This window comes from Anas acuta, chromosome 1 (genome assembly GCF_963932015.1).
Source record: "Anas acuta chromosome 1, bAnaAcu1.1, whole genome shotgun sequence".
Taxonomy (NCBI): Eukaryota; Metazoa; Chordata; class Aves; order Anseriformes; family Anatidae; genus Anas; species Anas acuta.
The window spans coordinates 6142629-6153358 of NC_088979.1; positions in this window are offsets into that span (position 1 = coordinate 6142629).

Consider the following 10730-nt stretch of genomic DNA (forward strand, 5'->3'; position numbering starts at 1 on the left):
TGAAAAATATCAGGATAATTGAAGAAAATTTTGCAAAATGTGACTTTTGCCTTTTCCCATTAATACGTAACTTTTGCCTTTTTCTCCCATGCCCCACCCTGTTTGTTGGTGCACTTTACCATGACAATCCACTTTCCCTTAAATATTTTTCTATTCAGATAGCCACGCCCAAAACTTAACCCAAATTATTTTCCACTGAAACGCACTCAGTCATGATGACTGTGTTGGCATCATCCTCAGGAGCTACTTGCAGTGCTAAAATATCCGCGCAATGCTCAGCTGCAACAAAACCGGGCGATTTAGAAATGCCTCAGAGGCACATTTATTATTCTTTCTACATCAGGCTTTCTTTAGCCGCATGGGGCAGGGATTGTTTGCTTGGAAAAAGTGGCCTGACACCTAAGGTTAATCTGTATGTAAAGAAATGTGTTATTCTCTCAGCTCGTATTTCAATTTAATTTTTCAGTAGTTGCACTGGAAAAACTCCAAAGTAACCACGAAGCCTTGTAACAGGTCACAAGCACAGATTTACCAGCAGTGTGAAGGACATGCAGGCCATAGCAGCAGCTGCTGGGGCAGCACCTGTATCCTATCACCTTATGGCTTTGTTCTTGCTCCTTCTTCTCCCCAAAACCCCATCCCACAGGCAGGGATCTACCTGGCAGCTTTCTGTTCCTGAACCCTTCCTCTGGTCACACCAGTAAGATCAAGAGTAATCTGCTCACACCAGTTCGTGTAAACTCTTAACTCTCCACAAAGTCTTGGGTATTAGTGGTTTTCCTTCCCACTTGGAGTATGGCTTCACCCTATTCCAACCCAATGCAGATGCAGACTGCCACCAGAAAACACATTCCCATTCCACTGTCACTCCCCATCCTGATTCTGCAAACCCAATTTCTGTTCATTTAAACTGCCTGCACCTGTAGGATGCACAAAGCCAGTCTAAGACAGTGTTGCTGCTAAAGCAAGGAGGCTCTTGGGGAATTCCTGCACCCTCTGCCATTCCCCTGTTGCACATAGGATGTTGATGCACAAAGATTTGGTAGCAGTGCATACATTGAATCTAACAGTGAAAATAAATAGGAGAGAGAGAGGAAGAGAAGGGAAAGGAGAGCTCTTCCAAGTGGGCAGCTGGGAAAAAAAGGGAGGGGAGAGTCCTCAGATCAGTGTCCTCTCCTGGACTCCTTTCTATACTGCCCCCTGCCCAGCATAATGGTTTTCCCATAATAACTGAGTTGTTTTAATCAGGACCCACTCAAACCCTACTGCTTGTAGCTGCTCATATCACAGGAGATGCATTCTGGTGGGTTGTGAAGCTTTGTGCCCATATAATGTAAACTAAAAGCTGTAACCAAAGGCTAGGAAAGGGGAGGAAAGGGAGGAAAGGGGGTGATTCTCATGCTGGTGGCACTTGCTTCCCATGAGAACCTGCAAAGAAAACTATCGAGGTTTGCAGGTGCAAGGTCATGAGAATCAGAGCACGAGAACAACAGCACGAGAAAAACAAGGAAAAGAGCCCCAGAGGCTCTGGGAAACATTGCCAAGATATCTCGGGTGAGCAGATAGAGAGCTGGGGGTGGAAAGCAGGGCTGCAGGTGGAAGGCCCTTAGCGATATAGCTGGCTAAGGGAGGCGAGGTGCTGGGGTAACATCCCTGTAACTGCTGCTGGTGTGTCCTTTTTATCAGTCACACAGCAGCACAGCAAGGTGATGGAAGGCCTGGGAAAGGAGACACTTTTCTGGGACAAAACATCGTTCTAGGTAGATGAAAACCAATCTTGAAACCACTTTTTAGGACCCTTCATATCCAATACTGGTCTTGAGCCAATATCAGTGACCATTTAGATGTGTGATCAGCCAGATCCGATCAGATCAAGAGCTAACCAAGCCAAAAAGAACAAAGTAGCGTTAAGCACTACACCCAGCATCAGAGAGAAGATGAGCAGAAATGCACATGGGGTCATTCCTCTGAGCAGCAGCAAGGGCTTAATTTTTCTTAAACACTCCCAGCCATATGTTCCTGTCCTTTTCCTCATGTCAGCACAAGCTCACGCTGTGAACCAGCACAGAGCATGCACCTAGCCTTGGACTACACTTCTCTCTGTGCTCTTTTAGTTTTCCCCAAGCCTGGTTTACCACTTCACTACACAAATAGTTGTGTTGGGCTGAGGCTGTGCAGGATATGGGCAGGTGTCAAATGGAAAATACTACATTAACTGATTCTTTCAAAAATAGTGGGTTAAACCATGGCCCAACATTGATTCGTGCCATTTTTCTACATGAAGACCTTAAAAGGTATGGAGATGACAAATTCAGTGCATCTCTGTGCAGAGTACTACCAGATTAGTGCTGTCACAGTTGCTTTGTACCATTCCTTGCTCACTGGACTCCCCATGCTTGAAGTCCTTTTTAATCTATTCGTTAATAACTTAGCTGCTAGAATGGAAGAAGGGCACATTCCACATGGAAATGACAGAGGTAGGAGGGGACCAAAAATACATTAGGGCATAGGATTAGGATTCCAAAAGCTTTTCACATATTTCTAAAAGGGTCTGAAAATAGAGTTTTACTGGAGATAAATTCGAGATAATACACTTAAGCAGACATGTTCAACTGTGCAAGCACAGGACAGAAAATACACATATAAAGACCAGGTTTCAGGAAGGACATCAAAGGCATTAAAACAGATTAAAAGTTGAATAATAATGTCATCTGCTGCAGCTAAGGTCTCATCTGTGTATCCAGTTTCAGGCAATACAGCTCAAGAACAATATGAGTCAATCGGAGAGCGCCCAGAGAAGCAGCAGCAGAAATGGTGAGAGGGTTGAAACCATGACCTGCAATGGAAAAATGGAACAAACTGGAACTTCTCAGCCTCAACAACAGAAAACTGAGAAGAATGTGGTAATAGACATGAAAGAAATGAAAGACCTTTGAAAAGAACAATTTTATTTTTTCTATGGGACAAAAAGCAATGGACTTTACAGTAAAGAAGATTTAGTGTACATATAGGAAAACTATAGAAATAGATAATGAATAGGAAAAGATTGCTGGGAAGGATTGTGTATGGAGACCTTTAAGGCTAGAGAAAAGTAAGACAGAGACATTTGAGGCAGAACCAATCCTATATAGGACCAATGAGGCCAATGGCACCTTGAATTCTCTTCTACACAAGTGTGTTACAGGTGCAGGGCAGACAACATGGGGGAAGCACAGAATTAACCAGGATTAGTTAAGAGTAAAATACAGTAATCTAGTAGATTACATAGCATCAGAATTAGGGGAAAGTCTCATTGGCCTGTTTCGTTTACCTTCATAGCCAAGGTAAGATCTGGGCTCTGGGTAGCTACATATTTCTGATAAACCTTTGAGAAACTGAAGAATTACTGTGAGTATGCAGGCTTGCTGCTGGGTAGTGGTTTACAGAGTTGACTGGCAGAAAACAATAATATATATTGAAAACTGTGGAGCCTTCACATCCTGTCCATGAGCTATGGGTTACACTTGGCTGTTTGCTGTGGCTCTTTCTTGAATGAAAACAGTGTTGTAATATTGTAATGATAGGTATAGCCTTTTTTTTTTTTTTTTTTTTTAATTTAGCCTCAAAATGAAGGCCTTCTTTTAAGTTGTGTAGCTGAGTGCACAAACAGTCTGAATTCATACACGCCAACTCTTCCAAATGATGGTCTCATGCAAATACTCAGATTGCACACAGGAATCGGGCTCTGCGCATGCATTTTAGAGACTCAGAAAGCTTTTGACATGGCTTGCTGAGCAAATTGCAGATTGAAGACTGCATGAAAAACTTCTTACTCAGCCTTCATTCACACGCAGCATCTGTTGCATCTAAGTAAATATACTTCTTTCTACTTTCCTTCCACTTGGTACTAAAGTGTACCTTTTTTTTTTTTTTTTTTATTGTAGTTCTGCTTTTATATAGCACAGTCAGAATTAGACACAAAGATTGTTGAGTTGGAGGTAATTATACCTCAGGGGCTTCAGACAGACAGACTGACCCCAAAGGAGGGCTCAGCAGGAGTGGGATGATGGCCTGGATATTGGGTCATCAGCAGCTGCAGTATTCCAAAACACTGCCATGAGACACCGACAAGGAAAGAGTACGAATGCATCCCCTAAACATTTTCATAGTGGAGCTCAATAGCTGTTTCATCTACTTCAGGGATTTTTAAGATGAGGAGAGGTTTTATATCATCTAGCTTGACCTCCTGTTTAACAAGCACAACAGCATTTTACTGAGCTAGTTAGTGCTGAGCCCAAAATCTCATGTTTATTGGAAGGATTTTCCACAAAGGCGTCCAGTCCTGAGCTGAAGACTTGAAGAAATGGAAAATCTGCTGCTTCCCCTGCTCGTCTGTTCCACTGGTTAATCACTGTCACAGCTCAACACTTGTGCCTTATTTCTCCTGTGCATTTTGCCTGGCTCCAGCTCTTAGCCATCTCTTCTTGTTACATCTCTCCACCAGACTTAAGAGACTTGTTATTTCTTTCCTGTAAGAATAATTTTTTATCAAGTAACCTAGTGGTCTGTCTCTTTATTTATTTATTTATTTAATGTTAAAATATACGCCTTCTTTAAGGGTACAAACTAGTGTGCATACTGTAAGCAGCTGTGACTGAGGAGTTCTTGCTATGTGTACCCTGTGCACCCAGCCCATCAAGCCTCTTGCCCTGTCCTTCCTCTGGAGTTTACTGTCCTGTCTGCTGGTAGAGCTGTCTCCCAGCCCACTTCAGTCCCAAATAGTTTGGTTAGCTTATTCTTTTTAACAGTAACTTGTCTCACCGCTGTTGAACAACGCAGATCTGCTGGCAGCTTTTGGGCAACATTACCCGATTTAACCATTCTGTAATTCTGTGAACATCCCCATTAGGTGGGAAGAGGAGGTCGGAAGAAGCAATTGGCAGAGCTGAGCCAAGGGTGTCCATCCACAACCCACGTAGCTCTGACCCACAGTGGCAGTCCAACTTCCTGCTCCCTGTTCTGTGACAATTGAAGCCAGTTGGGTTAATACAGCCCCGATCAATCCCTGGCTCCATGATGCCACCCTGTTCTTGATGCCAGCTCTCATGCTCATATGATCCTCAATCACCCAGTCCGTGTCACTAACTCATGAAAAACCTTTCACTTCCTTTATTTTATTTTATTTCTTCCTGAAGTAGTTTCCTGCCACTTTGGTGTCCTGAACCAACTCATCAAGGGGCTGGACAAGTTCCGGTGTCAGCACAAAGGACAACGAAATCTGTGTCCATATTGTAGGTGTCAGCCCCTACAGCCATTCCTAATCTGCCTGTGACCATGAGTCACAACCCTCAATTTCTCTGAGCTCACAGCAAAACACCACAGTTCAACACTATTCTCACCACTCATCCATAGAGCTAAAACCACCACTAAAGTGACCTTTTTAGTTATAAAGTCAAGTTTCAGGACAACACAGACACATAGAAGAGGTAATATTAGGACTGTATTTTCATATTTCTCTCAGAGGAGTGCTACATCTTGGACTGCAAACTAGAAAGGAAAACTGGAGATCAGCATATTCCAGAGATCCCTGAAGAAACCTACTGGAATGCAGCCATTTTGTTAAAGAAGTGGAGGCCAGAGTTTTCGGGAGAAGGTCCCAGTTAGCAACCTTGACTTCAGCTGCTGCATATCAGGACAATGCACAAGCTTCAGCAGAACAGCCTTCTTCTACTCTTGGCTCAACAATGAGATGTTTAAGTACTGGAAAAGCAGAGAAAGACTGCTTTGCTTTGGCTTAAGATTTGAAAAGATTGTGATCGCTTGATCTAGCTTTTGCTTTGTTTTATCCAGGGAACGGCACTTCATGGTAAAAGCAGATATAATTTCTTAATGATGCTCACGCTCGTGCAGTCCCACAGCAGCTAAACAGGCACTGGCTGTCAGGCTGCTGGGCACGACTGTCTTTCTTCCCCTTTCGCATGTTCAGTTCACATGCACTGTAGCACTGATTCATAGCAATTTCTAAAGTAATAAATTCCTTACCAAAAGCTTATGACACATCCTGCCGAAGTCTTAAAAGCTTCTGAGTAAAGAAGACAACTTGAATATCTCTGCCTTTGATATGATCCCAAGAATTATTATGCCTCATGTTGGCCTGGCTTTATCCCTTATGTTGGAATAGAGCCAGCTGCCACCAACAATCAGACCAGTTATCTACCTTTCTCAATCTAGACTGAGAAATAAGAGATGGGTGGGCAGTACTAAAACCATCCATCAAATTCTGCCTTAAGTGTGAGCCTTTTTTTTGTTTTGTTTCATTGAGCATGTACAATTTCAGAGACATCTGAGGACAAAACTTTTACTACAGCATCTTCCCATGTAATACCCACTCACTAGCACGAGATGCTTTGAGTTGTCACTTAGTGAGAGGGAGTATCTGAAGGAGTTCTTTTACAAAGGATTTGCAGACATCGTGTCACGACTGAGCAGATCTTGCTACCTCATGCTGTTGGCACTCAAAGCCAAACAAGGTGATTCAACATAGATGTCTAAATTTTTCTGGCAATGATGTCACCGTCTTTAATCAGGATGCCCACCAAAGTGTTGGTGCTTGCATAGGAATGATCTTACTGGATCTGAATTTTAATATGTTTAGTTAAATATCCTGTCCTTGGTAATGACCAGATCCTAAACTAGGTGCATTAATACTTGGGGTAAGTGATTTCTCCCTAACAATATCGTTATAGTTTGGCTACATGAATGCCACAGAATTTTAGGGTTTATCTCTCTCCCATACATGTTTGATCTCAATTCACATTTTTCATGAAAATACTTGGTCCTTTCTTCAGCCCAGCTAATCTCTTATCCAGCACCCCATAAATTAGTGGTGGTTGAATAGGGTTTGAAATATATCCCTCCAGCCCTTTAATGCTGACCGCTATTCTATTTCAGTGAATATTTTCTTGTGAAAAGAACATGCATGGAAGATTCCCAATGTGCCTCTTTTGAGCATTTATTTTACGCACTTCATCATAGTCTCCCTTCCTTGTTCTGTTTCTAAAATTAATGATTTCAGCATTTTTCCTCTAATACTCACAGTTTTCCATTCTTACACGATTTTTACTGCCCATCTTTCAAACTTTTTCTTTCAGCTATATTCTCTTTCAGAAACAGTAGCCAAGCTGAGCACATTAGTCCAGTATAAAACCTTCAGAAAATCTTTGCAGGCTCTCCAGGAGTCTCCTTCCTTAAATAATACTGACTAGTCTGCAGGTTTTCCTCATTTCTCATCTCTTTCCCAGTTTATGAATGCTCACAAATGAATCCATGGACACCACTCCAAAGAAGGAATATAATTTGAGTAGCCCCCAGGTGGCACTTGGAGGGATAATAATAGAAGTTGGTTTTCTTATTATGCAAGCAAGAGTTTAGTTTGGGTAGAAAATGTTTTATTGGTGTCTGTTTTATGATGCTTTTCCTTTAGAACAGTCATGACAGGTAGAAAGAGTATTTGTTCTTTCATCTAGTCCCTCTCACCAGAATAGGCCTTGGGACTGCTTCTGGCATTTGTGACAGAGGAGGTGACAGTCTGTGAGCCTTCTGTCACCACCATCACTCCCAAGCCTGTGCAACATACATGTTAGTACAACAAAAGCTGCACCAAGACACCAGGCTGGGAGGCCCAGGATGTTTTCTGATGTTCAGCTGAGTGGTGAGGCCTTGACAAGACTTGCGGCCTACTTGGTGTTAATGCTTGGCCATGATGGATGTGGGTGGAGGAGCTACTGATTTCTCCGCTCTCTGGCCTGTGGTGGCATCTTGTGTCTCTCAGACGGCTTAGTTCCCTTGTGATTCCTTGTGAAGAACTTATTCTGAGGCTCCTTCAAGTCCAACTCTCTTGTCACCTGGCACAGGTTGGCCAGAGAAGCTGTGGATGCCCCATCCCTGGAGGTGTTCAAGGCCAGGCTGGATGCGGCTTTGAGCAACCTGGTCTGGTGGGAGGTGTCCTTGCCCATGGCAGGGGTTGGAACTGGGTGGGCTTTAAGGTCCCTTCCAACCCAAATCATCCTGTGACTCTATTCTATGATTCATCACTTCGTATGTTATTGATAGATTCAGACTGCTATAATATAAAGGTGAGACATAAGTTTCTGTTTTAAAAGATATGTGAGGATTTGTCCTATTTTATCATCTTTTTAGTTTATCTTTCTGTTTTTAATTGCAGCCCAGTCACTACCCTAGGCAAAAAAAGCATGGCTTTGCTACTAGCTGTGTACATCAGCTGCCCACGTCCTTCCTGAGCAGCAGGCACTTTCAGTCTGTGACCTGCCATCTCCCTCCGCATTCAGCTGTGACACTGGAAGGAGTTATCGCTCCCAAATGTTCTTCATTGCCACTCTTCCACAGATGCCTGACCTCTCATATCTGTCAGCTGAGTTGCTCATGTAAACACTTCTAAACCCGTCCCAAGCAAAGTGACCTAGATTGTGAAAATGATTTAAAGTCTCTAAGCTAAGTTGTCTGTTTGTCACTCAAATTGTTTAGGAGGCATTCCCATTGCTTCACAAGAAGTAACCTATGGAACTGGCATTTTAAAAGGGTGTAAAGAGTAGTAACTTATGGGGTAGGGGCATCAGGCAGAAGTGTCTTCCACCAACAGCTGGCTCTGGAATAGGACGTCTGTCTACAGACTGTCTAGTGGTTGGCTAGAGTTAACTGTAGGTTTACAGGACCCAAGGTCAGTGGCCCTTGGATCATTATGAGCAGCAATTCAGCTGGATGTTTGCTTTTTGGGGCGGTGAAAATCTTCAGAAATTTCAGAGAAACAGTTCAGGGGCTTAGAGCCCTTTGATAAGCTGCTCCTTTTGTTGTTAACAGGGATGATCTAGGGGAGACACTGTTTTTGGATTGCCTTACTGGTCAGGCACAAGGACAGTTCTCAGCTGGGAGAATGTAGCCTGGCAGAACATCCACTGGGCAAAAGAAATGCTAATTTTGCACATTACTGGGTTGAACACTTATAGCCACAACAAATCACTGTGGCCAGTAGTTAAAGATGATTTCATGAAAAATTTGACTTGTACATGCGTTCCAGGGTTATCAGTACTTACCATGGGCAAGGACAAAATAAGTTTTGGGAAAAAATGTAAAACATCACAATTCAATTTTAACCCTAATAATGGGTCTATCAATATGACTTTCATATCAGGCACATTTTCCTACACTTGCTTTCTGCAAGGAATCCTCTTCTGAATCACCAGGAAAAGGCAATTGTCATAAACAACAGTGTATAAGATCAAGAACATCTCTACTAAATGGATTTGCAAGTATGGGCCAGCACTTACTGGGGGATGCTCTGCACTGTGCTTGTCTGCACAATAGAGACAAATATTCAGGAGGAGGCTGTAATTGGCCCAAGTCCATCCAGGAGGCCTGGAGCAACCATGGAGCTGGCAGTGCCTCTGGTCTACACCTAAGAATGCACTGGAAGGTCAGATGAAACACATATTGATGATGTTACTTTCTAGGGACCAGTATCAGAGTTCCCAGAGAGAAAATTAGCATGAGTTCCCTTGTCTCAGCACTAAATCACTGAATGATCTTTTTCAAGCTTGCTCTATAGTTTTATGGCCATTTCATTGAATCTTAAGCTCTTCCAAAGCTCTGCATTGAGTATCTCCAATTTTTGAGTCATGTTACAATTTATGTTACACTGCCATTACGTTCTTCCTCAATCTTTGCTAATAACCTCATTTCTTTCTCCCATTCTTGGCACTTTCCTAGTATCATTTGTGATGCTAAGAAATAACCTCATTTCTCTGCACTATCTTCTCCTTTATTGTTCCCCTTAAACCCTGACTACACTATGAACAGCATTCACAGGCAGTACTCCGTTACATTTTCTATATAGCCTATGCAAAACATCATGTATATAGGTTGGAAAACTAAGCAGATGCCAGATGGAAGGTTGTCCTAAATCTCTCCTCCTGTGAAATCATTCTGTGCCCTGTTCCTGTGGGACAAAACAGCATGTGGTTATGTAGATAAGGGTGGAATCCTAACATAGATACTCTATGGGAACAATTAATACTATTTTTTCCTCAGTTGTTGGGGATTGGAGAAAGAAACAAATATTGCAGATGTAGAACCATGAATGTTGATCCATGGACTTGATTGCTCAGGCTACTTGATACAGTTGTATTATATATAAATATAATATATTTATATTGCTTTATATAGTACAAAACAATACAAAGAGGTAAGTGTCCCATAGCAATGACCATCATATGTAATCTGTGCTGGAACACAGAATTTCACTCACACATACAAAAAAAAAGTCTAGTTTTTAACAACTCAGGATTTTCAGGCCATTTAGGTGGGATTCATTTCCCCCATTGTCCAGTGTCTATAGCAGAGGTGACTGCCTCAGCTGATCATCTTGGTGTCTAAGTGCAGTCAGTGGAGGAGCCAGCACCATTCATCTCCTCTATTTTAGACATTTACTTTAGGATGGGGTGATTCTGCCCTATGGGTCTCTCTAAGAGTGTAGTACAGGGATGTAATGCAATGCAAGACTGACGTGCTATTAATCTTACAGTTTTTTAAAAAGGGTAGGTTAACTCATGGCTTAGTATTACAGCCTTTAGTTCCTCTTAGACCACATTCAGATCTGAGGTGAATAGGGTCTTGTTGAGTGGCTCCTGTTGAGTAAGGTCTGAAATTTTCAAGCATAAATTTAAAAAAATTTGGGT